The 26,341-nt window shown below is 42.2% G+C and overlaps 1 protein-coding gene across 1 annotated transcript in view; it reads right to left on the reverse strand.

Moving 5' to 3' along the window:
• The window catches only part of TARS3 (threonyl-tRNA synthetase 3), a 51,533-nt gene extending 43,547 nt beyond the window's left edge, over positions 1-7,986 (reverse strand). Inside the window, exons 1-3 of the mRNA XM_024742719.1 lie at positions 7,808-7,986; positions 6,771-6,833; positions 5,870-6,066 (exon numbers count right to left, since the gene is read on the reverse strand). The gene's annotated coding sequence lies outside the window, so the exon portion shown is untranslated. The remainder of the gene's footprint in view (positions 1-5,869; positions 6,067-6,770; positions 6,834-7,807) is intronic.
• Between the last annotated feature and the right edge of the window lie 18,355 nt (positions 7,987-26,341).

The following is a 26,341-nucleotide window of genomic DNA, read 5'->3' on the forward strand; positions in this document are numbered from 1 at the left end:
TAGTATTACTCTTTATGTTATATGATAACCTACTTTTTAAACTTAACAATAAACCATGACATTTTCCCCAACAGCAAACAGACTTGTAAAACATGCTATTTGACAGCTGCAGTAGAACTGAGATTTGCTTAATGAACCCACTATTGCTGGGATTTGGGTTATTTCTTTGTGGGTTTTGGTTTTTCTTGTTTTATTTTGACAATGACAAATAAAGCTGCAATGGACATTCTTGAACATACATCTCAGTTCCTGATTATTTTCTCAGGAAAAATTCTAGAAGTAAAACTACTGAGTCAAGGGATAAGCACTTTTAATGACTTTAATTGGACTATATTACCAAATTTTCCTATCAGGAGAGGGTCCCAAAATACCTTTCTCTGTGCTCTCACCTTGAGGAGTACAAAATTGTGTCCTCTTGACAATGTAATGTTTTCATTTGCATTTCTGTGAGTAACTTGAGCAGGGGCACAGCACTGTGGTTAACAGCACACACTCTAGGGTCAGGCCAACCTGGGGTTAAACACTGGACAATTTACTCAGCTTTTCTAAACCTCGGTTTCCTTGTCAGCAAGATGGGAATTACAGGACCTTCCTCATATATTTATCCTAAGGATTAAATAAGGTGTACTCATAAGAAGAACTTAATACACGTTCAGTATTGTTATCAGTGGAGTAGAATTTTATCTTCACCTTCGCTGGCCATGCCAGGCTGCTAAGGGCTCCTCAAGCCCATTCTCTCTGTCCTCTACAATCAGTGCCTGGCCGTCCTTGCAGCAGGAGGCAGCCACGTGGCTTAGGTGGAGGCAGAAGCGGTGTCCAGCACTGCCATATCTCAGCCTTAACACCATGCAGGGCACCTGTCCATCTGGCCCTCTGTAGATGGAGCACACATGCTATGACCTTTGGACCATACGGACAAAGGAACACTGTACCAGACCACCCAACAGCCAGATGGAAGGAATTTAGGTCCCCAAATAAACGTATGGAGAAGCGCTGCCTGCCAACCTGGACCCCGCACCCCCAGACTGCTGTCAGAGAGGCTCTAGTCGTATTTAAGGCACTAAGTTTTCTGTGGCCTGTTGCAGCAGCTTAGCCTGTGTCTTAACGCAGAAATAAGGGCCTGCTAGTGAGTAACAAAAACAAATCATCTGGCATTGGCTTAGCGGATGGGCGGTGGGTTACACAGAAAGAGGTACTCAGACGTGGAAAGCCAATAACCCTGTTACAGCATAACAAAGTGTCTCCTAAGACTTGCAGGCAAATAATGTGCTTACGATGCCTGTAGCACATGAGTAAACGGTTATACAAAGGCAAACGCTGGGATACACTGGGTAACTCTCGTGGCTTTTAACAAAATACTTCCAGGCCAAGATAAGCTCAGACGGTATTTGTCCCCTTGCGAGGGAGGCTCTCTCCGCATGCGGCCTGTAAGCTCAACTGACTGGGAGTTCAGAAGTGTGAGGCTGTGCAAGATGCAAAAACAATCTTCTGTCCCAAAGAGCAGGAGGAACAGACACTGACAGCCCTTTTCAAAGGCCACACAGAGACAGACAACACAGGCTGGTCCAGCTACAAGGATCAGAGCCTGCAACCTCCAGTTTTGTCTGATCTTGGCCCATTTAACTGAGGGAGAGAGGAACAAGCAAAGGGCAAAGGCCAGGGAGCAAAAGGGTAAGAAGTCTCTGTCTAGGAGAAATCTTCAGTATGGTTACTTTCATGGGAAACTGACTAGAAGCTTCTAGTTAGAAGCCTACTACGGTTAATTGCTTGAGGGAATTGTTTTGCCAAACAAACTACAAGCCCAGCTTACAAGTACCTGTCACTGATCCTCAGGAGCCCTGAGCCCCAGGAGCCCTGAGCCCCACGTGTGCACCAGCAGGAGCCGCACCAGCAAACCTCGCGGCCTCCACCATGAACAACTGCCCGCACTTCAGATGTGGCAAGTGAAGGCGAGGGACAACGACAAGCCCTCCAAATTTCAAAATCAGGTCCGACAGAGGGCGGTGGGCAAGAGAGCTGTTCCCAGAGGACAAAGAGTGGCCAGATGGTTTGACCCGAGCCCCACCCATGGCCAGGCTGCAGACAAGATCTGGGGTCTCCTGAATACCACTGTCTGCCGCATCACTCCTCTTTTTTCCAAATGACACTTTAATCGTGATTGTGTTTAACCCACCACCATATACACGTGGCGTGGGCAGCCTCGTCTATCAGTTTACTTGCTGCTAGAGCACGAGCAGCCAGCCGATGGGGGTGTTGTGTGCTTCACCTGAAAATCCTGGGCTTTCTGCTGCCAGGGCCTGGAGTCGTCTCACCTGGAGAGTGACGGAGTGTGGGGGATGATGCACGGCGGATGCTCACAGGTGTCTGGAGGTCCCAGCAGCACGCCGTGGCGGACGCTGTCCCCAAGACCATCCTTCCTCTCTCCTGTGGTGAGTGCCTGGGCTGGACACGTGGCCAGCCAGCAGGAGCTACGTTTCCATTCTCTTACAGGCGGCGTGGCTGTGTGACTAAGCGTGAGCTAACAGGCTGTAGGTGAGAATTAAAACGCGCTGCTCCAGGGTCTTGGCCTCAAAGCACCCTTGCTCTCCAGCCGCTCTTCCCCTGCCTGCGAGCAGGTCCATGGGTGTGACCCAGCCTCCACCCCTAGATGTGGACAAACCCTACCTAAGGGGATGGCAGAGCGACAAGATGCGGGGATCTTGGGTCCGTGAAGGACTGCCTAGACCAGAGACGCCCACCAGCCTGGCCACCACGAGTCTGTCAGGGAAGAATGTGGCGTCTGCCTTATTTAAGCCATGATCTCTAGGGGTTCTTTCCTGCAGCAGTTTAGTCAGAAGCCCCTGGGGGGCTCCTGGAAACACAGATGACTAACTGATTCAGCAAGTGTGGGATGGGGCCCGAGAATCTGCTCTTCCATCAAGTTCCCAGGTGATGCTAATGCTGCTGGTTTGGGGACCACATTCCAAGAACTACTCTTCAATGAACTACTATGAACTGTCCTTTGCTCATTTTTTCTGCTGGGGTATTTCCTTGGGATAAATGGCTATGTATAGAATGACTGGATCCAAGGGTTGGGGTTTGCACATTTAAGAAAGAGACTGCGCCTCTGCATCCACCCTCCATTCCCCCACCAGTGCCATTTCCCCAAAATCATATCAATATTAACCATTATTCATAAATCTTTGACAGACCAATAGATAATACACAATTATTTTAATTTGCATTTCTAAGATTATCTTTTCCTCCTTTTTATGCGTCATTTTTACGCATAGCCATTTTTCCTAAGTGTTTTTGACTCTGTCCGTCTTTTCCTTAATGATTTGTACCTTACATGTTACACTTAGGAAGGCCAACACTCCCTCAGAGCAGGGAAAATCATCCATGCAATCAAGTCTCAGTAAACCAAGGGAACAGTCAGTATAATTTAATAAAACTATTATTTTTAACTTTATTTTTATAACCATACACCTTGCTGCACCCTTACTTATTTTAAGTTTTTCAGTTAATACTGTTCTCTAATTCACTTTTTTAGTTTCCTCCTAGTTTAATTGTTCTTTTTCTAACTGCCTGAGTTGAATTCTTAGTTATTTCATTTTTTTATTCAATAATAAAAGCCTTCAACAGTATAAATCTGTTCCTGATCACCACTTCAGATGTATTACATAGATTTTGAAATATATTCTCTTCATTAAAAGTATTTTCTAAGAATACTCCTTTTTTACTCTTTTTATTTCCGAAAATACTTTTTATTTCTTTTCACCTGAGTATTTTGAAGTTTTTTTAATTTCCTAGTTTTGTTTTGTCTTGTTGTCATTTAATGCTTACTGAGTTCACAACGGATTTCACTTTGCTCACAGAATGCTAACTGTGCGTTTCTGTACTTTATTAAGATTCTGAGGAACCTAAAGCACGACCACAGGTGCCAAGAGAGAAGGCACCATCTGGGCCACAGCACAGAGATCAGGGACTAGCCACGAAGCCTACCTTAGAGTGTTATTATTCAGACCATATAATCTTAATTTTGGGCTATTTGATCAAAAACTGAGAAAGGCATGTTAAGGTCTGCCACTTTTTGTAAGGCCAACTGGCCCGAGGCAGGGGAACACAATCAGATTCACAGGTTGCATCAGACCGAAATTCTCCGGACCACCCAGTTCCAGAAACTGCCCTGGAGACATTCCGGACCACCCAGTTCCAGGAACTGACCTGGGGACTTTGCACCCGGCCCAGCCTTCCCGCCTTTCGAGGGGCGGGACTAACGTCCCCCAGGATACCCGAAAAGACCACCAAATAAGGAATACCCTGTGCCCTCCCAGATTCACCACACCCCTTTCCCTTCTTCCCCTATAAAATCTGGCCCAACCCTCGCCCGGGCGCGACTTCTCTGGCCCCCTTTCTCTCGGTCCAGTGAACCTCGCCCGGGAGCACTCCCTAATAAAGCTCACTTGAAGCTTTCCTCTGTTTCGCGGTGCTGTTTGTTAAGATCTGACCTTACACTCTTGAGTTCCTATAATCTTGTATTTCTGGTTTGATGCTACGTTATATAACTCATAAAGGTGCGTGACAAATTGGGAATTACACTGTTCTTCTATTTTAAAAATAAGCCTCAGTCTCCCATTCAATGATTCTGTCTAATGATTTAGACAGCCCTAAATTCTGCTGTCTGATGGTACATTAAGACCACTGCTTTCTTCTTATCAGGTTTGCCTGATATAGCTTTGCCCATGCTTTAGTTTTGGACAATTTTACTTTTTAGACACTCCTATAACCCCTCTGTCATTAAACTCGAGGGTGGTTTTAAACTAGTACCTGTGGGAATGCAAGTCACTGACTGTACAATGAGAACACGTCCTATAATGAAATGACCTTGTTTCCCAAGCTTGGACAGTCTCTTCAGTGCAGGACGGCTCAGACTTCAATCCACCAACATGCAAATGACTCTCCACGAGGAAACATAAACTTATTTTTGCCTCAAAGCCCGTTCCCAGCACATCTATTCCTCTCTCCTGGAAAGCACAGGAACAAGTTGGGAGGGGCCTTTAGGGTGTATGATATAATAGGATGAAAAATACAATCTTAACTATATTTTTCAAAGGAAATCTGAAGATTTTAATTGTTGAATAGTTTGTTTTTTAAATAAGTTTATTTACATGGCAGTTCTGAGCTATAGCTTCCACAGAATTTTATTTAATGACAGGAATTAACATTAGTCAAAACAACGCAACTTCACTGAAGTATCTTAATTTCTAGGAGGGTCAAAGCTTCCAGGGCTCATCATAGCTCTAACACATACATCTTCAATCTATAATTAATAGGCCTTTTTGTACATTTCTAGAGTTGCTTTCATTTTCAGAGTATCTCTCATATATAGTATTTTATTTAATCTTTACAATCTCATAAGGTAAACGATAAAAGTATTATTATTTCCACTTAAGATTTAAGAAAACTGGTTTGGAAAGCTTGAGGGATCTGCCCACATTTGTCCAAAGACCCACCCACAGTTATTTACTGGTGGAACAACGGCTTGGAGTCAAGCCCAACAAAAGACCTGTAAAATCTCATGGAAATAACTTGATGATGAACCGGGTCAATGTAATGTCACCTGTCAAGGATTATACATTTTTCTCTCCTATATATTTTTATTAGAACTCTAAAAGTTGGACCCTTGAAAGAGAAGGAGATTGTGTTCTGATATTCAATTACTTATTAAATGGCCCCTTTAGAAGCCAAGAGGTAAATAATTACCTAATTACATTTAATTTATTCAATTGAGTAAGAAAAGAATATCTTAGCAGTCCCTAAGAACACATTTGCACCAAGCTCTGGCCCAACACTTAGTGCTGATTATCTGCTCCACACTACGGTTTACCTAATTTCAGCAGCCACTTGGTAAGGTGTCGTTTTCCAAGCTTCCCCTTCCACTGTTTTCCCATCAGCCACTCTTACTGTGATCACATTGCTTGTATTCCCCTTTTTTTCATAAATGGCAAGTAAGAGCTGATGATCTTTCTTCAGTATTTCAAAAAGCTTCAATCTTTCCTTCACAAAATTTGGTGGATTCTTCACCTGAAAGCCATTAGAATACAGAAGGGTTAACAGACACAGTCCACTTTTTTCTAACTGCTCAGCTCTAAATAAGCCCCACCCCTTCTCAGCAGGTCCCCAGGCAAGCCCCTATGACTCTGCTTTCACTCTCACCCCCTGGAGATTCCTCCCCCAGGGTCTAACTCCCTCCTAGCTCTCAGGGTCCTGCGCAAAGCCCTCCTCTTCCAACCACCACACCCACTGGCATCGCCCTTCTCCACAGGTTTCACATGCTTGTGCACAGAGCCACACAACCCAGCCTTTACTGATACACCATCTGACTTTGTTCTCTACTTGTTTCTCCCGTTTGTCTGAACTCCTCAACCCGATGGATCCCTGAGGCCAAGATCCCTCTACTCCTACCAAATGTTGATGTGCCAGGTCAATTCTGGTTGTTTTCGTGATTTAATTTAAAAAACAAAGAAGCCGGTGTCCTTAACACAAAAGAAGAGCTCTGCTTTCTCAACTTAAATAGACTAAGGAGTCCTTTACAGCTGTGGGGCTGGCTCACCTCTAAGTTAAGACAGCTTGTATCTAAGGCTAACAAAATTTTAAACACACTCCTGTGGCCCAAGCCGTAATTTACAGCAACTGTTTTAATTAAAAAAAACCCTTGGGCAATTAACTACATAAGCATATTTAAATTATAGGTAGTATTTTATATCATTTCCACAGCAATGACTTACCTCACTGTCAGGCCCGCTTTCCTTCTTTTTAATGTCCTTTCCTTGGCTCTGACTAGGAGGAGGCTGAGAAATAAAGGGAAATAATAAACAACTCATCCCAATGACAACAAAGAGCAACATATCTGAAGCCCGAAGCAGGAGAGGGACAGGCCAGCAGGCAGCAAGCGTCCCATATTTAGAGGCTCACGGCTGGGGCTCTCCTGACCATTACCTACAACCTTCAACAGGTAAGCCGTCTTCTGGGGTTCAATCCTTCCTGAATGTGCACTTTCACACATTCTTGCTAAGTACACTTAATATATTTTGCTCTTTAAAGTTTTTCCCCCCTAAATTTTAAACAAAAAACGTCCCTGGATTAATGGTTGCATAGCTGCTCCCAGAGACTTTAAATGCACTGCTTCAGGAAGGTGTTGCCCAGGAGCACCACAGTCCGCTGGTACAAGGACTGAGAACACCCACAGTCTGAGAAGGCCTTCAGAACTTAGAAATGCATTACGTTAGAAGGTAAGTGAACCAAAACATTAAAATATGCTATTAAATGACAATATTAAACACGCAAATCTCAAGATAGACCTCCAAAACAATGGAACAACTAAACACCCCAAACCACCTGTCATAAACAGCTCAGACCAGCCATTCACCAGGGGAAAGGGAAATGTTTCTACATGGAGCTGTTGGTCTTCCTGCCCAAGAAAACAAGTGTGAATTTTAAACACGGCAGCATTTTTTTCAGACAGGAAAATGCTATTTCTGCCACTGAAGAAAATGTGCGCCGAGCAATTTACGGGAAGAGCTGAGACATTACAGCGTTAGGTCAGCCTGGCGATCGCTGGAGACGCAGCGGCCCCGGCGTGTCCCGTCTGTCGCGGGTTCCCGGCCGGAGTGAGAACGCGGGGCAGGGGGCCAGGAGGGCAGGCCCCCCCCCCCCCGCCCCGCCCCCGCAGCGCACCTGCCGCCGCACGAACCCCCACCTGCCGCCCCAGGGCTCTCAGCGCACGAGCTCCGCCACGCCCTACGGAGAAGCACCAGCCCGGTACCTGAGCGCCCGCAGCCTCGCGCCCGGCCTCCTGCCGCAGCGCGCTCTCCCGCCGCGCCTGGTGGCTCAGCTCCTCCGCGAGGCACAGCCGCAGGCGGTACAGGCGGTGGCGCAGCTCGCGGTTCTCTGCCCGCAGCTGCGCCACCTCGCGCGTGAGGCACGGCCCCTCGGCCTGGCAGCGGTCGGAACTGTAGAGGGCGGGGCAAAGGAGAGGGGTGAGGCTAGCTGTGCACTGCAGGGGCAAGGCTGTAGGAACGGGGCGGGGGAGACGGGTTGGGGCGGGGCTGGTGTACCCCTTCAGGGCTGGGGGCCAAAACAGGCAGAGTGACCTGGAGAGTGGAGTGGGCCTTAAACAGGCTCGCTGTGCCTTCAAAGCTACGAGTATGTCGCCAAAATGCATATTGTCCAAAACCATCTCCCTTTCCAGAATGGCTCCTGTTTTCTCTCTCGTGAATCCTGGCAGTTACCATTCTTTTAACTTGCCACCAGGTTCTAAAAAGTGGCCACTGAGAATTGACCTTCTTTGGCCTCATGCCAAGGCTGCCCAAATGCAAAGGTCGCTGCACCAGGGCACGCAGATCGCTACAAAAATTTTAATCTGATGGCAAGAAATTGCTAGTTCCTCGAGGGTAGGACAAATGCCACATAGGTCTTTGTATCCCTTATAACCATAAGCACACACCTTCCCGTAGTAGGGACACAAGTTGGTTTTTATTAACATTCTTAGGGCTTAGAATGTGGCAAACCTTGTTCTAAATTCTTTACACAGATATTAACTCCTTTAATACTTATAGCGAGAGACACTATTGTTATAGCCGTTTATAGATGGAGAAACTGAAACAGAGAGGCTAAGTGTTCAAGGTCACACCACCTCTGCATGGCACATCTGAGGTTCAAGCTTCGACCATCCGAGGCATGTTTATGTGCTCAGCACTAGGCTGCCTTTCAACCGCGGTAAAGTTTAACTGAACAGGTAGCCTGATGAGATGCAGGCCATGAATGTCATCGTGGTTCCAAAATGGGAGAGCTTAGTTTGGACTGGTGCAGTTGGGAAGGGAGCAGATGCTCTGGAAAAGAAAGGTTGGCAGGTGTTAGGAAGGAGAGGTGGATGAATGCCTCTGTAGGAGGTGAGGGGGCGAGCTGATTGGAGTCACACACAGCTCCCAGGAGGAGGTTCCATAAGTATGACACTAATACCAGTGCGTCTTTGTTATTCCCTCCCCTGACCAGCTTCTGGACGGAGTTACACAGACTCACAGGCTCCAGAGCCTTCCCACTGTCTTCCCCACTTCCCCCCATCTAATTTCTGCTCCTCCCGTTCTGGCGTGACCTATGCACTGTCAGATGCCGTGGCCTTTGTAATTTGTCTCTCTTAGGCCCCATCGCCAACCCCCAGGAAACCACTGATCTGCTTTCTGTCACTATAGGTTAGTTTACATTTTCTGGAGTTTTCTATAAATGGAATCATATGGTATGTACTCCTTTTATTCGGCTTCTTACGCTCAGCATAGTAATTTTCAGATTTACCCATGTTGTTGGGTATATCAATTCTTTCTTTCTTTCTCTCCTTCTTTCTTTCCTTCCTTCCACCTCCCTCTCTCCCTCCTCCCCCTTTCTTTCCTTCTTTCTTTCTCTTTTTTTTCATTATTTTTATTGGAGTATAATTGTTTTACAATGTTGTGTCAGTTTCTGCCATACAGCAAAGTGAATCAGCCATACGCATATGCACATCCCCTCCCTCTTGGACCTCCCTCCCCACCCCATCCCATGCAACTAGGCCATCACAGAGCACCGAGCTGAGATCCCTGTGCTATACAGCAGGTTCCCACTAGCTATCTATTTTACACATGGTAGTGTATTTATGTCAAACCTAATCTCCCAATTCATCCCACCCTCCCCTTCCTCCCCTGTGTCCACACGTCCATTCTCTACATCTGTATCTCTATTCCTGCCCTGCAAATAGGTTCATCTGTACCATTTTTCTAGATTCCACATATATGCGTTAATATACGATATTTGTTTTTCTCTTTCTGACGTACTTCACTCTGTATGACAGATTCTAGGTCCATCCACCTCTCTACAAATGACCCAATTTCATTTCTTTCTATGGCGGAGTAATATTCCATTATATATATGTACTACATCTTCTTTATCCATTCATCTGTCAGTGGACATTTAGGTTGTTTCCATGTCCTGACTATTGTAAATAGTGCTGCAATGAACATTGGGGTACATGTGTCTTTTTGAATTATGGTTTTCTCAGGGTATATGCCCAGTAGTAGGATTGCTGGGTCATATGGTAGTTCAATTTTTAGTTTTTTAAGGAACCTCCATACTGTTCTCCATAGTGGCTATATCAATTTACATTCCCACCAACAGTGCGAGAGGGTTCCCTTTTCTCCGCACCCTCTTCAGCATTTACTGTTTGTAGATTTTCTGATGATGGCCATTCTGACCAGAGTGAGGTGGTACCTCACTGTAGTTTTGATTTGCATTTCTCTAATAATTAGTGCTGTTGAGCATCTTTTCACGTGCCTCTTGGCCATCTGTATGTCTTCTTTGCTGAAATTTCTACTTAGATCTTCCACCCATTTTTTGATTGGGTTGTTTGTTTTTTTGATATTGAGCTACATGAGCTGTTCATATATTTTGGAGATTAATCCTTTGTCTGTTGCTTCATTTACCAATATTTTCTCCTATTCTGTGGGTTGTCTTTTTGTCTTGTTTATGGTTTCTTTTGATATGCAAAAGCTGTTAAGTTTCATTAGGTCCCATTTGTTTATTTTTGGTTTTGTTTTCATTACTCTAGGAGGTGGGTCAAAAAAGATCTTGCTGTGATTTATGTCAAAGAGTATTTTCCCTATGTTTCCCTCTAAGAGTTTTATAGTGTCCGATCTTAGATTTAGGTCTTTAATCCATTTTGAGTTTATTATTGTGAATGGTGTTAGGTAGCATTCTAAATTCATTCTTTTACATGTAGTTGTCCGGTTTTCCCAGAACCATTTATTGAAGAGACTGTCTTGTCTCCATTGCATATTCTTGCCTCCTTTGTCATAGATTAGGTGACCATAGGTATGTGGGTTTATCTCTGGGCTTTCTATCCTGTACCATTGACCTATATTTCTGTTTTTGTGCCAGTACCATACTGTCTTGATTACTGTAACTTTGTAGTATAGTCTGAAGTCAGGGAGCCTGATTCCTCCAGCTCCATTTTTCTTTCTCAAGATTGCCTTAGATATTCAGGGTCTTTTGTGTTTGCATACAAATTGTATAATTTTTTGTTCTAATTCTGTGAAAAATGCCATTGGTAATTTGATAGGGATTGCACTGAACCTGTAGATTGCTTTGGGTAGTATAGTCATTTTCACAATATTGATTCTTCCAATCCAGGAGCATGGTATATCTCTCCATCTGTTTGTGTCATCTTAGATTTCTTTTATCAGTGTTTTATAGTTTTCTGAGTACAGGTCTTTTGCCTCCTTAGGTAGATTTATTCCTAGGTATTTTATTCTTTTTGTTGCGATGGTAAAAAGGATTGTTTCCTTAATTTCTCTTTTTGATCTTTTGCTGTTAGTGTATAGGAATGCAAGAGATTTCTGTGCATTAATTTTGTATCCTGCAACCTTACTGGATTCATTGATTAATTCTAGTAGTTTTCTAGTGGCATCTTTAGGATTTTCTATGTATAGTATCATGTCATCCACAGTGACAGTTTTACTTCTTCTTTTCCAATTTGTATTCCCTTTATTTCTTTCTGTTCCCTGATTGCTGTGGCTAGGACTTCCAATACTATGTTGAATAAGAGTGGTGAGAGTGGACATCCTTGTCTTATTCCTGATTTTAGAGGAAATGCTTTCAGTTTTTCACCATTGAGAATGATGTTTGCTGTGAGTTTGTCATATATGGACTTTTTATGCTGAGGCAGGTTCCCTCTATGCCCACTTTCTGGAGAGTTTTTATCATAAGTGGGTGTTGAATTTTGTTAAAAGCTTTTTCTGCATCTATTGAGATGATCATATGGTTTTTATTCTTCAATTTGTTAAAATGGTGTATCACATTGATTGATTTGTGTACATTGAAGAATCTTTGCATCCCTAGGATAAATCCCACTTGATCATGGTGTATGATCTTTTCAATGTGTTGTTGGATTATGTTTGCTAGTATTTTGTGGAGGATTTTTGGGTCTATGTTCATCAGTGATATTGGTCTGCAGTTTTCTTTTTTTGTGATATCTTTGTCTGGTTTTGGTATCAGGGTGATGGTGGCCTCATAGAATGAGTTTGGGAGTGCTCCTCCCTCTGCAATTTTTTGAAAGAGTTTGAGAAGGGTAGGTTTTAACTCTTCTCTAAATGTTTGATAGAATTCACCTGTGAAGCCATCAGGTCCTGCACTTTTGTTTGTTGGAAGATTTTTAATTACAGTCTCAATTTCAGTGCTTGTGATTGGTCTGTTTATATTTTCTAATTCTTCCTGGTTTGGTCTTGGAAAGTTGTACCTTTCCAAGAATTTGTCCATTTCTTCCAGGTTGTCCATTTTATTGGCATATAGTTGCTTGTAGTAGTCACTTATGATCCTTTGTATTTCTGTGGTGTCAGTTGTAATCTCTCATTTTTCATTTCTAATTTTATTGATTTGAGTCCTCTCCCTTTTTCTTGATGAGACTGGGTAAAGGTTTATCTCTTCAAAGAACAAGCTTTTAGTTTTATTGATCTTTGCTATTGTTTTCTTCATTTCTATTTCATTTATTTCTGCTCTGATCTTTATGGTTTCTTTCCTTCTATGAACTTTGGGTTTTCTTTGTTCTCCTTCTTCTAGTTGCTTTAGGTGTAAGGTTAGATTGTTTGAGATTTTTCTTGTTTCTTGAGGTGAGCTTGTATTGCTATAAACTTCCCTCTTAGAACTGCTTTTGCTGCATCCCATAGGTTTTGGATTGTTGTGTTTTCATTGTCATTCGTTTCTAGGTATTCTTTGATTTCTTCTTTGATTTCTTCAGTGGTCTGTTGGTTATTTAGCAGTGCACTGTTTAACCTCAATGTGTTTGTGTTTTTTACAATTTTTTCCATGTAATTGATTTCTAATCTCATAGCATTGTGGTCAGAAAAGATGCTTGATACAATTTCAATTTTCTTAAATTTCCAAGCTTTATTTGTGACCCAAGTTGTGATCTATTCTGGAGAACTTTCCATGTGCACTTGAGAAGAAAGTGTATTCTTCCGCTTTCGGGTGGAATGTCCTATAAATATCAATTAAGTCTATCTGGTCAATTGTGTCATTTAAAGCTTGTGTTTCCTTATTTATTTTCTGTCTGGATGATCTGTCTGTTGGTGTAAGTGGGGTGTTAAAGTCCTCCGCTATTATTGTGTTACTGTCGATTTCCCCTTTTATGGCTGTTAGCATTTGCCTTATGTATTGAGGTGCTCCTATTTTGGGTGCATAAATATTTATAATTGTTACGTTTTCTTCTTGGCTTGATCCCTTGATCATTATGTAGTGTCCTTCCTTATCTCGTCACAGTCTTTATTTTAAAGTCTATTTTATCTGACATGAGTATTGCTACTCCAGCATTCTTGTGATTTCCATTTACATGGAATATCTTTTTCCATCCCCTCACTTTCAGTCTGTATGTGTCCCTAGGTCTGAAGTGGGTCCCTTGTAGATAGCACATATATGAGCCTTGTTTTTGTATCCATTCAGCCAGTCTGTGTCTTTTGGTTGGAGCATTTAATCCATTTTACATTCAAGGTAATTATCAATATGTATGTTCCTATTACCATTTTCTTAATTGTTTGGCCTTGTTTTTGTGGGTCTTTTTCTTCTTTTGTGTTTCCTGCTTAGAGAAGTTCCTTCAGCATTTGTTGTAAAGCTGGTTTGGTGGTGCTAAATTCTCATAGTATTTGCTTGTCTGTAAAGCTTTTGATTTCTCCGTTGAATCTGAATGAGATCCTTGCTGGGTAGAGTAATCTTGGTTGTAGATTTTTCCCTTTCATCACTTTAAATATATCCTGCCACTCCCTCCTGGCCTGCAGAGTTTCTGCTGAGAAATCAGCTGATGATCTTATGGGGATACCCTTGTATGTTATTTGTTGTTTTTCCCTTGCTGCTTTTAATATTTTCACTTTGAATTTAATTTTTGTTAGTTCGATTAATATGTGTCTTGGTGTGTTTCTCCTAGGGTTTATCCTGTATGGGACTCTCTGTGCTTCCTGGACTTGGGTGACTATTTCCTTTCCCATATTAGGGAAGGTTTTGACTATAATGTCTTCAAATATTTTCTCAGACCCTTTCTCTTTCTCTTCTTCTTCTGGGACTCCTATAATTCGAATGTTGGTGCGTTTAATGTTGTCCCAGAAGTCTCTGAGACTTTCCTCAATTCTTTTCATTCTTTTTTCTTTATTCTGCTCCACGGCAGTTATTTCCACCATTTTATCTTCCAGCTCACTTATCCATTCTTCTGCCTCAGTTATTCTACTATTGATTCCTTCTGGAGTATTTTTAATTTCAGTTATTTGTTGTTCATCACTGTTTGTTTGCTCTTTAGTTCTTCTAGGTCCTTGTTAAACGTTTCTCGTATTCTCTCCATTCTATTTCCGAGATTTTGGATCATCTTTATTATCATTACTCTGAATTCTTTTTCATGTAGCTTGCTTATTTCCTCTTCATTTATTTGGTCTTGTAGGTTTTTACCTTGCTCCTTCGTCTGTAACATATTTTTTTGCCATCTCAGTGTCTTGATGGGTGGGGTTGTGTTCCTGTGTTACTGGTTGTTTGGCCTGAGCGGTCCTGCACTGCCGTTTGCAGGCAGCTGGGTAGAGCTGGGACTTGGTGCCCAGACAAGGACCTCCGGGCGACCTCACTCCAATTAATATTCCCTGGGGTCTGAAGTTCTCTGTTAGTCCAGCAGTTTGGACTCAGCGCTCCCACTATAGGAGCTCAGGCCTGACTCCTGGCCTGGGAACCAACATTCTGTGAGGCGTGCAGCATGGCAAAGGGGAAAAAAAGGAGCAGTAGAATAACAAAGAATAAAAAATAAAATAAAATTAGAAAGATAAAAAATATATTACATATATAAAATATATATTTAAAATATATAAATATATACACTTGTATACCTCTGAGGGCTGGGGATTGACCTGGGAGCCCAAGAGGCTCCCCGGTGCCCAAGTGGGCAGGGAAAGCACTGGCCATTCTCCTTTCTGTTCCTCTGCCCTCCCAAGGGTCTCTGCCATTGCCACTGAACCCCTAACTATGGGTGGGCCCCACTGGGTATGAGAAATCCTCCCCTCCCCCAGCTGCCCCTCAGGGGTGCCAGTCCTGTCCTGTCTCCACTTCTCCTCCCCCCTCGCTCCCCCAACACCCTACCCGGTCACTGGGGGTTCCTCCTGTCCCCTTAGGTGTCCATGGTCCCCCACCAGTGACTGGTAGGTGCCCTAGTTTTGCAGAGTCTGGAATTCCTCATCCTTCTAGTCCACCATCTTGACTCCGCCCCTTTCTTTCTTTCTCTTGAGTAGTATTCCATTGGACGCCTATACCACAATTCGCTTATCCATTTATCTGTTGTTGGACATTTGGATTGTGTCCGGGTTTGGTCTGGGACCTATCTCACAGCAAGCTCATCAGTTCCCCAAACCCACACTGTGCTCATTTGCCCAGTTTCAGAAAGCAGAGTTTGCATAGACATATTCAGCAACTGGTAGAATCCCTGCAGTGGTTCCTTGACCCATGGACTTAAGGATATTCTAGTAAGAAAGGCCAAGTGGGAGCCACTCGAATTCTCTCAGCCTTCAAAAATCGTAAACCAAAGCAAACACCACATTCCTGGAGGAATTGCAGAGATGACTACCACCCTCCAGGACTGGAACAGTGCAGGTGTGGAGATTCTCATCACACCTCCGTTTACCTCCCCTATTTTGCTTGTGTACATGACACATATGTGTTAAGGAACTACAGTGGATTATTGTACATTTAATTAGATGGTGACTTTAGTTGCAGCTGCTCTTCCCAATATGCTATGATTGGTGGAGTGTATCAACATCATCCCTGACACCTTATATGCAGCTATTGGTCGGGCTAATGCCTTTTTCTCTCTACCTGTTCATTAAAGGCCATCAAAAGCAGTTTTCTTTCAGCCGGAACGACTAGCAATATCTTCACATTCTTACCCCAGGGCTACATAAACTCTCTAGCTTTATGTCATAATCTAGGCCACAAGAAATATTATAACTTATATGAAGAAAATCTTAAAACACTTCTGAAAGCCACAGAGGTAGACTTGAACTGATGGTATAATGTCTTTGTTCTTGGTTAGGACACCTCAACATCCTTTAGAGGTCAGCCCTCCTTACTGTACTTAGAAATTTAATATGATCCCCATAAAAATTCCAAAGAGCTTTTTTATGAACCTAGAAAAGTTGATCCTAAAGTTCACACGGAAAAGTAAGCACATAATAATAGCTAGGAAAACACTGAAGAGAAAGAGCTATAAGGCCAGCCCTACTGGATATTAAAACATATGACAAAAGCTCTATAATTAAGAATATGGACAAATATCATCTGATATCACTTATGTGTGGAATCTAAAAAATGATAGGAATCAACTTATTTACAAAACAGAAATAAACTCACAGACATAGAAAACAAATTTATGGTTACCAGAGGGGAAAGTTGTGGGGGAAGGATAAATTAGGATCTTGGGATTAGCAGATACAAACGACCATATATAAAATAGTTAAACAACAAGGACCTACTGTATAATATAGGGAACTACATTCCATATCTTGTAATAACCTATAATGGAAAAGACTCTGAAAAAGGATACATATACATATATAACTGAATCACTTTGCTGTTGCACTGAAACATTGTAAATCAACCGTACTTCAATTAAAAAAAAGAATATGGTGCTGGAGCGTGAGTAAACAGACATATGTACAAATAGAGCAGAAACTTCAGAATTAGACCCAATATAAAAATCTAGTGGATGATCAAGGTGGTATCACAAATAACTGGGACAAATGTCTTTTTCTTTTTTAAAAAAATGGTGTGAGGATTCTAATAAACGGTGTAAGGACAGCTCAATCACCATGAGGAAAAAGATGAAGTTAGACCCATTCCTTACATCAGGCACAAGAATGAACTCAAGATGAATGAGCGATCTAAGTGTAAAAATGGAAACTACACAAATACTGGAAGAAAACAGAGGTGAATTCCTCTTTAACCTTGGTGTGGACAAAGACATTCTAACTATGGCTCAACATCTAGAGGTAAATCAGTGAACAAGGATGGATAGATTTGACTACTTAAAAAATTTAAAAATTCACATGGCAGAAGCCGCTATCAGCAAGCCAAAAACATGACAAGCTGGGAAAAAATATTTTCAATGTACATCGCAGGTAAAAGAATAATCTCCCAAATTTATAAATACTTTAAAAATTGAGAACAAAACAGACCAAAAATCCCATAGAAAAATGAGAAAAAGACATAGTCTGCAAAAAGAAATAGAAAAATGGCCCTTAAACATATGAAAGATGTTTAATTTTACTACTAATAAGAAAAATGTAAATTCAAACTCTATTAAGATGCTATCTCACCCATCAGGTTTAAAAAATTCAAAAGGTTGACAGTTCACTATAGGTGAGCCTGTGGAGAAACAGGCCCTCTCATACGTTGCTGGTGGGAATACAGACTCATAGAACCTCCATTGAAGGAATCATGACAATATCTAATAAAATTACATATGTGTTTATCCTTCAACTCAGAAATTTTACTTCTATAAATTTATTCGGAGGATACACCACCAAGAATACTAAACGCGTTTGAACAAAACTTATTTATAATTGTAATATACTGCATAGGAGATTGTTTCAATAAATTATGCTACATCAACACAATGAAGTATTATGCAGTTGTTAAAAAAGAATTAGTAGAATCTCTATCTGATTTGGAGTGATTCCCAGGAAATATTATAGAGTTAAAAAAAAAGTTCAAAAGAGCATATATAGTGCATATATAGTATGCTACATTTTGTGTAAGAAGAGAAAATAGGAAAAAAACATGCATATATCTGTATCATCACAAAAAGAGGCAGAAGAACGATGAACAGAAGGATGGAGTTGGGTGTCTACAAGGGTTGGGAAGATGGACTAGGGTGGTGGCAGAGGGAATCATACTTCCCTGGGTGTAGCTTTTTGTATAGTTTTGACTTCTGAAGGTGTATAGTTTACATATTATGAAATTAAATCAATAGATATAAGATGGGGGAAGGCTTAAATTAGAAGGAATTTGAAACAAATGAACTTGATTATAATTCAAATGAACGCCATAACCAAAGGGAAGGGGGAGGGAAGAAAGAATGAATGACTGTACATGCTCAGTCTCAGCCAGGGTTGAGTGAGGTGGGGGAAGTATTTCAAATGAATACTGAACCCTTTTTAGAAGGTTTGATTATTGTAGTGGTCTGAGCAAAGGAATTCTGAAACAACTTTTGGTGCATTATAGGCTGGAGCACATGAGTAAATGTCTGGATGTTATTGAGAACTAGGGTTCTCAATGTAGAAGAGAAATACGAATACAGAATACCAGAAAGCAGAAACAACCCTATGAGGATAGATTGGAATTGCGGGATCAGCATGAACTCGTTAAAATGTATGCGAATATGCTTGTGTGCACAGGTACTTCAACATATGCATATATGTACATGTGTATATGTTTTTGTACATCCATGCATATATTTCCTAACGCTGTATGCTGAAGGTGTCAAGAAGCAAATATACTCAGCAGCAATGAGCACACCTAGCATCAAGGCCTTGACCGCTGATACCATTGCTCACTAAATGAGGAACCAGGGCTCCTGGGAGAAACGGCTGATACCAGGGCTGGAGCATGTAGGTTGAAGACAAGCCTGGAGACCTTGTTTTGCTGGAAAGTAAAGTGCTCACCGCCACCCTCAAAGTGATGGGAACATGTCACAAGGACATAGGAAGCAGCTTGGAAGGGCTCCCACTGGCCACACTTGGGACCATTTGAACAGAAAATACAATTAAGTACAGTAATCAATGATAAACCATTGAAAAATATAGGAATTCATACTGATAAGATGGCTAAATGGTAAATGCAGAGGTAAACGTGTAATTGAAAAATCATACCTTTGCCACTGTCATAGTAAAGACTGGATCAGGCAAAAACAATCTAGGGAGACTTCTGAGAAGCAGTAGGATACTTTTAAGGTTTGCAAAGTGTCTCCCTACAGACTGTTGTTTAGTTGCAAGGGAGAGCGAAAAGAAACTAATTACACGGTTGAGAAATCATGCAGTACCTTGACTGGGTGATCAAACTTAACATCACCTATGAGGCATAGGTGGACATCATGCACTCCCCCAATGCATAACCCCGATATAATCACAAGGAAACCTCAGATAAACACAAAATGAAGAACATAGTATTAACAAAATGGCCATGAGGGGGAGGAGGAATGGTTTTCTTAAAAAATGTCAACATTGTGAAAGATAAAGTTTGTAGACTAAAGTTTGTAGTTCCAGATTAAAGGAGGCTAAAAAGCTATGATAAGTAAATGCAATATCTGACCCCAGAATGGATCAGATCTGGGGGGTAAAAAGCTATAAAGGACATTATTAGATCAACCAGACAGAAGTAGAATAGGCATGCAATATTAGAGAAAAGTATTAATGTAAATGTATGAGGTTGGTCATTGTTCTAAGATTATATAAGAGATTATCTCCATTCTTAGTAAAAGCAAGCTGAAGAATTTAGGGGTAAAGGGTCATGATGTATATAACTTACACCCAAATAGTTCAGAAAGAAGTATTGTAGAGGGAGAGAGAACAAATGATAAAGCAAAGGGTAAAAAAGGTGTTACCAGCCTCAAACGTGAGGCTTCTGAAAATTAACACTAGTTCTGAAAACTTCCATCAGATGATATCTCTCCTCCAGGTAAAGCCTTCAGGAGCTTTCTACTGCAAGGGGAGGAAAATCCAAATTTCTTTCTTTTTTTAAAAAATATATTTATTTATTTATTTTTGGCTGCATTGGGTCTTCGTTGCTGCACACGGGCTTCTCATTGTGGTGGCTTCTCTTGTTGCGGAGCACGGGCTCTAGGAGCACGTGCCCTAGGCGCACGGGCTTCAGTAGTTGTGGCACATGGGCTCAGTAGCTGTGGCTCGCGGGCTCTAGAGCGCAGGCTCAGTAGCTGTGGTGCACGGGCTTAGTTGCTCCGCGGCATGTGGGATCTTCCCAGACCAGGGCTCGAACCCGTGTCCCCTGCATTGGCAGGTGGATTCTTAACCACTGTGCCACGAGGGAAGCCTCAAATTTCTTATCAGGACCTAGCAGGCTGGCAAGATTGACCTCCTGACGGCCTTTCCATCATCGCTCCCTGACCCCACGTGGTCCAACCCCACATGCTGGTTCGTGGAGCCCTCAGATGCCCAATGACTCCCACGCTCTCCTGCTCTGGGATTTTACACATTCTGAGTCTCTGCCTGCTCATAGCTTCCATCCACTCTTAACATCTGACTTCTTTTCATCCTGGCAGTTTTAGCTCGTGTGCCACCTCTCCACTCTATTTAAGGTATCCCTATGCCCATTTCCTCTCAGCATCTTTTTCAACAATATTGTAACTATTTTATTTATTTGTTACCTGGCTTTTTTCTCTCCCTACCTGGACCTTTTCTCTGTCTTGCTCACCATTATTTTGTATCATGCTCAGCACAAGGTGAGCAACAAAATAAAGAAAATCTTAAAGTAGAAATGGCCTGTGACAAAAATTTGGAGGCAGGAAAATGATCAGTGGGTGCCAGATGTTAGAGGGGAGGGAGGGATGACTGGTGGAGCAAGGAGGATCTTAGGGCAGTGGAACTACATCTGATGCAATAATGATGGATACATGTTATTACACATTTGTCCAAACCCACAGAATGTAAACCACCAACAGTGAACTGTGGACTCTGGGTGATAATTATGTGTCAATGTAGGTTCGTCATTGTAACAAACGTACCCCTCTGGTGGAGGTGTTGATAATAGGGGAGGCTGTGGGCGTGTGGGAGCAGCGGGTATATGGGAACTCTCTGTACTTTCTGTTCAGCTGCTGTGAGCCTAAAACTGCTCTAAAAAAAATAAAGTCTGTTCAGAAAAAGAAATGGCCTGAGAGACTATAAAAACACCACAAGATGGCACTAATTCCCTTAGAAGTTGCAATGTGGGGGCACATGATCTTTGCTGCTGGTGCAGAAGAATGCAGTTAGGGTTAGGGGTTCTGTGACCTCCAGTCCAGTTCTTACGATACTCAAAGTGCTTCACAGCATTGTCACAAGTCAGCCCCAGCTTTGTACTTTCAATGGATGTTTTAAAGTGTCGAGTTTATTGCTACTCAGGCAGGGCGAGGCCAACAGATCAGGAGAGCACGGCCACTGAAAAGATGGTTTGTCGTTTACAGTTCCCAAGAGGAGGGGGAGCTCCGTGCCAAGCAGGGGCACATGGGGGAGCACCGGGGGTCCATCAGGAGGCAGGCAGAGCAGGGGGGAGGTGTGGGGCTCGTGATTTCTGCAGGAAGGAACAGGTGAGGCAGTGTAAGCAGACTTACGATGGGCTAGTTTGAATTCTGTCAGCGGGCTGTGGGACAGAGGGGCTGTCCCTAGTTGTCTGATACCTGGCCCTGGGGTCATTAGGGCAGGTAGAGAGTGGCCCCAAGTGTAAGGGTCCCATAAAGGAGGTGTTTGGGGGTGTGGACTCCGGATTGGTGGCTTGCCTACGAAAGATGTGCTTGCAGGCGAGTTCTTTGCTGTCTCTAGGAACTGGCCAGTCCTGGAGGCGGGGCGGGGAGGGGGGCAATCTCTTCGGAGTCAGCAAGCCACCAAGATGTCAAAACATCAGAAATACATGGTTAACACAAAGGAGTGTGATGACATAGAATTATTTTCTCAAGGTCACACACGAGGTCAGAAGCAAAGCCAGGAAAAGCACCATCACCAGAACACCCCAAGGGAGTTTGGATTTCTGAAAAGCAAATCTTCCACCCAGATACTGTAGAATAATATCTAATTGCTTCTATAAATGGAACTGGCAAGAATATTACGAGAATTGCAGATCTTTTCATAAGTTTCCTAACTGGAAAGCAGTTTATAAAAATTGGGCTTCTTTAAATCATTTCTCTTCACCTGCGAATGATCTGCGTTGTTTTTTTCTTTTTTTCTAATTTTATTGGATTGTAGTTGATTTACAGTGTTGTGAGTTTCAGGTGTACAGCAAAGTGATTCAGTTATACATATACATATATTCATTCTTTTTCAGATTTTTTTTCCCGTATAGGTTATCACAGAATATTGAGTAGAGCTCCCAGTGCTATACAGTAGGTCCTTGTTGGGTGAATGATCCTAGGGTGACTTTTAGAGAGAAGACACAGTAATGTGAGTGGGAGAAAGACCCCAAGGCTATACTTCCATCTCATGGGCAGAGGGAGAGGGACAGGCCAGAGAAGAACAGGTCACCTGCAGACGCAGCCAGGGAGTATCTTGAGGTGAGTCAGGCCTGGCAGCTCCAGCAGGTGGAGCAAATAATCATCCTGCATCTGTGTGGTGCGTAGTGAGGCATGGCTCGTGGCAGAGGCCTCCCCTGACCCGGCAATAACTCCATTAAATGGACACCAGGGTTGGATCAGAGGAGGGGGGTCATCTGTGGGACTGAATCATTTAACCAAACGATCACACAGAAGTGTACCAATTTCTGAAAGAAAAAGAACCATGCCCTAAGAAACAGCACTTAGCAGACAGTTTGGGAAAATCAAAATGCTCTGTTGAACAGCTGGCTTTGGCCAAGTCTCCACGTGTCTGCAGCCAGGCTGGCTGTCAAGCCACGTCCAACCCCCGACGACAGGGGAGAGAAGGCCAGAGAGATGAGTAGTCGGGTCCTGACACAGCTTCCAGCGTCACAAGGAGACCCTTCAGTATAGACCATGAGCCTGTTACATTTGTGATGCTGAAAATAATCGTTTGGGAGGATGCAGGGGTCGCCTGGGGAAGTGCTCACTTGGGGACCAGGGGACGAATTTTCAGCTGAAGGGGATTCAGCCAGGCTGCGTCTTGTTCATCTTTGCAAGTTCACCACTGCAAGGGGCTCACGGATGCAGGGCAATCCTCTTAGGCCACGACGGCCAGCACTGCAGGTTTAATCCGAGGCCCCCCCCACCCCTCCCCAAAGACCTGCAATCTCTCCAGATGGTGGGATGAGTCGGCCTGCAGATGCCTGTGTGGTGTGGATGATGCCCACGGAGGCCGCAGAGCTGCCTGGACCGGGAGGGAGCCCTTTCCCGGGCCCTCCACGTGCCAGGACAGCAGAGACAGGGGCCGGGTCTTGGTTCTATCACTGCGAGCCAACGACTCGGAGAGAAAGGGAAAGGAGGGCCGAGCAGCTCTCGGAGATCCCCAGGAGTTACAAAGAGAGGATCCTGAGGGACTTGGACGTGAGCTGGGTGCTCCCACACTTGGTGTACGATGGTGTGTTCTCCTTGCAGGAATGCAACCAGATCCTCTCCCGGGATGACTCTTTGGAGAGAGTGGACTCTTTTTTCTTGAAGCTGTGCTCCAAAGGGCCAAAGGCTTTCTGTGCTTTCTGCTCTCATCTGGAGGAATTCTGCCCTTACCTGCTCACCTGCTTTTTTCTTTACCTTCAAGGTAAGAACATGGTTTGCTCTGAGAAGTGTTAAGATTAATGATGGTCTAATCAAAATATCTGGCACTACAACCACACTCTTTAAGAATGCGCTCCAATGCAGCATTGATTTTTATTTTAATAAAAAGATCCAATACTTCTCTCTAAAGTCTCATGATAGAAGTAAATGCTTATGGTGTCACATAAAATCTTACACAACACAGCCTAGGGGATGACTTCAGTTGTCTCATAGAACTAGCTACCTTTCTGATTTTAATGAGGACTTTTAATTGCAAGGCATAAACTATTAATAGATTAAGTTTCAGTTAATAGAAGCTGGCCTGAGCTTTCATTTTATAGGTAGAGGCACAAAAATTGCCATGGTTCCTCAAAATGTATGAGTTACCATATGACCCAGGATTCCACTGCTTGGTATACTCCCAAGAGAAATGAAAACACGTCCACAGAAAAAACCTGTGTGAGAATGTTCACAGCAGCATTATTCATAATAGCCAAGAAATAATGACCCGAATGTCCATCAAGTGATGAATGGATAAACAAAATGTGGTATATCCATGCAATGGAGTATTACTCTACCATAAAAAGTAATGAAGGCCTGAAACATGCTACAACACGGATGAACCTTGAAAACCTTATGCTAAAAGAAATAAGCCAGTTACAAAATGCCACATACTGTGTGATTCCATTCATATGAAATGTCCAGAGTAGATAAATCCATTGAGACAGAAAGTAGATTCGTGGTTGCCCAGGGCTAGAGGTAAGGGGATTGGGAGAGACTGCTATTGGGTACAGTGTTTCTTTGTGGGGTGATGGAAACGTTCTGAAATTAGGTAGTGGTGATAAGCTGAGTATGTCTATGACATACTAAAACCCACTGGATTGCATTACTTTCAAAGGATGCATTTTATGGTACATATGTTATATCTCCAAAAAAGCTGTTATTTCCAAAAATTAGCATGGGAGTCTTCTTAGCTGTTTCACATCTGCTAGCCTTCCAAAGAGAGCCCTGTAATTGCCAGTTCCGATTTCCCTACCTCCTTCCTTCTAAAGAGAAAGGGTTTGGGTTCATCAATACCAGTACGTTAAAGGAATGAAGAGTGGGTGAAGGGAAGGTGAGCGTGGGAGAGAAAAGCAACACAGAGCTGGACAGAGGAGGTGGGTTTGGGAAAAGCAATGACAGCAGATGTTCTGGGGCAGTTGTAGGACTATGGGAACAGAGGCAAACGAAGGAGATCCCTATCGTGATTCTGTGGCCTGAGTACATGTGTACCACTCAAGTCTTCGAGAATTGCAGAAAGTGTTTGGTTGTTGGTCTTCATTTGCCTGAACCATAAGAATCCCAGCTTTACAATAGTTACATGTATTTTAAGATTTGTCTCAGTGGAAAAATTATTTTTGGTTTTTAAGATAGTCGTGAATTATAATGTTCAGTAAAATGGTCCATCCATGGCCCAGGTCAAGATGGTGAAAGTGGATATTTATAAATGGCTTCTTATTTATACATTATTTAGGCTATCATGTAATATAAATAATTTATACATATTTCAGGTTGTAATTAATATAAATTTATCAGAGGAGTATTTGTTCATCCATTCATTTATTGACTCTATACAACTTTATACAGTACTGTGGTAAACAAGAACAATGCAGTCCTTTATTTTTTATTGCCAAGTCCTTTATTGCTATTAAATATCTATCATACAGTAAAAAAAAAGAAAACCCCTTTGGTAAATGTTTTTTACAATGTAATTTAAAATGTTGATAAGTCAAAAATAGCCTGAATATCTATTACAGTAATCATTTAACTTTTTAGGTAAGGGTCAATTACACAGTGAGTTTTGTTTATTTGTTGCTTAATTTTTTTCTTGTAAAGAAATAACCTTGGCTGAAAAGGAAGAGGGAGAGAGAAAAGGATCAGGTGGAGTATTAGTTGTATCTTTAACATTTTAATTCTTTAAAACATTTTGAAGCATATCCTGGGCATATATCCAGAGAAAACCGTAACTTGAAAAGATACATGTACCCCAATGTTCATTGCCACACTATTTACCATAGCCAAGACATGGAAACAACCTAAGTATCCATTAACAGATGAATGGATAGGAAGATGTGGTATATATATACAATGGAATATTACTCAGTTACAAAAAGAATGAAATAATGCCATGTGCAGCACCATGGATGGACCTAGAGATTATCATACTAAGTGAAGTAAGCCATACAGAAAAAGAAAAATATCATATAATATCACTTATTTGTGGAATCTAAGAAAAAAAAGATACAAATGAACTTATCTACAAAACAGAAATAAACCCATAGGCATAGAAAACAAACTTACGGTTACCAAAGGCGGAAGGGGGTGGAGGAATAATTTAGGAGTTTGGGATTAACAGATACACACTACTATACATAAAATAGATAACCAACAAGGACCTTCAGTATAGCACAGGGAACTATACTCAATACTTTGTAATAACCTATATAGGAAAATAATCTGAAAAAGAATACGTATATATACACACACATATATATAACTGAATCACTTTGCTGGACACCTGAAACTAACACAACATTGTAAATCGACTATACTTAAATTTAAAAAGTAAGAAAAAAATTCTGAAGCATATGTATGAAAATGTTAACACTTGTTAAATACAGAGTTAGAAACATGGCTATTTCTTATATTATTTTCTATACTTTTCTGCATATTTGAACATGTTCCTCAGCAAAAATAAAAATAGAAGTATTTGAATTGTAAAAGAAATAATCTGATTGTGGTGGTGGTTACACAAATCTGTACTGACGACAGCATTTTATAGAACTATACAAGAAACACAAAAAACCCACACAAAAAATG

The sequence above is a fragment of the Neophocaena asiaeorientalis genome, unplaced genomic scaffold (genome assembly GCF_003031525.2).
Source record: "Neophocaena asiaeorientalis asiaeorientalis breed wild unplaced genomic scaffold, Neophocaena_asiaeorientalis_V1.1 scaffold155, whole genome shotgun sequence".
NCBI lineage: Eukaryota > Metazoa > Chordata > Mammalia > Artiodactyla > Phocoenidae > Neophocaena > Neophocaena asiaeorientalis.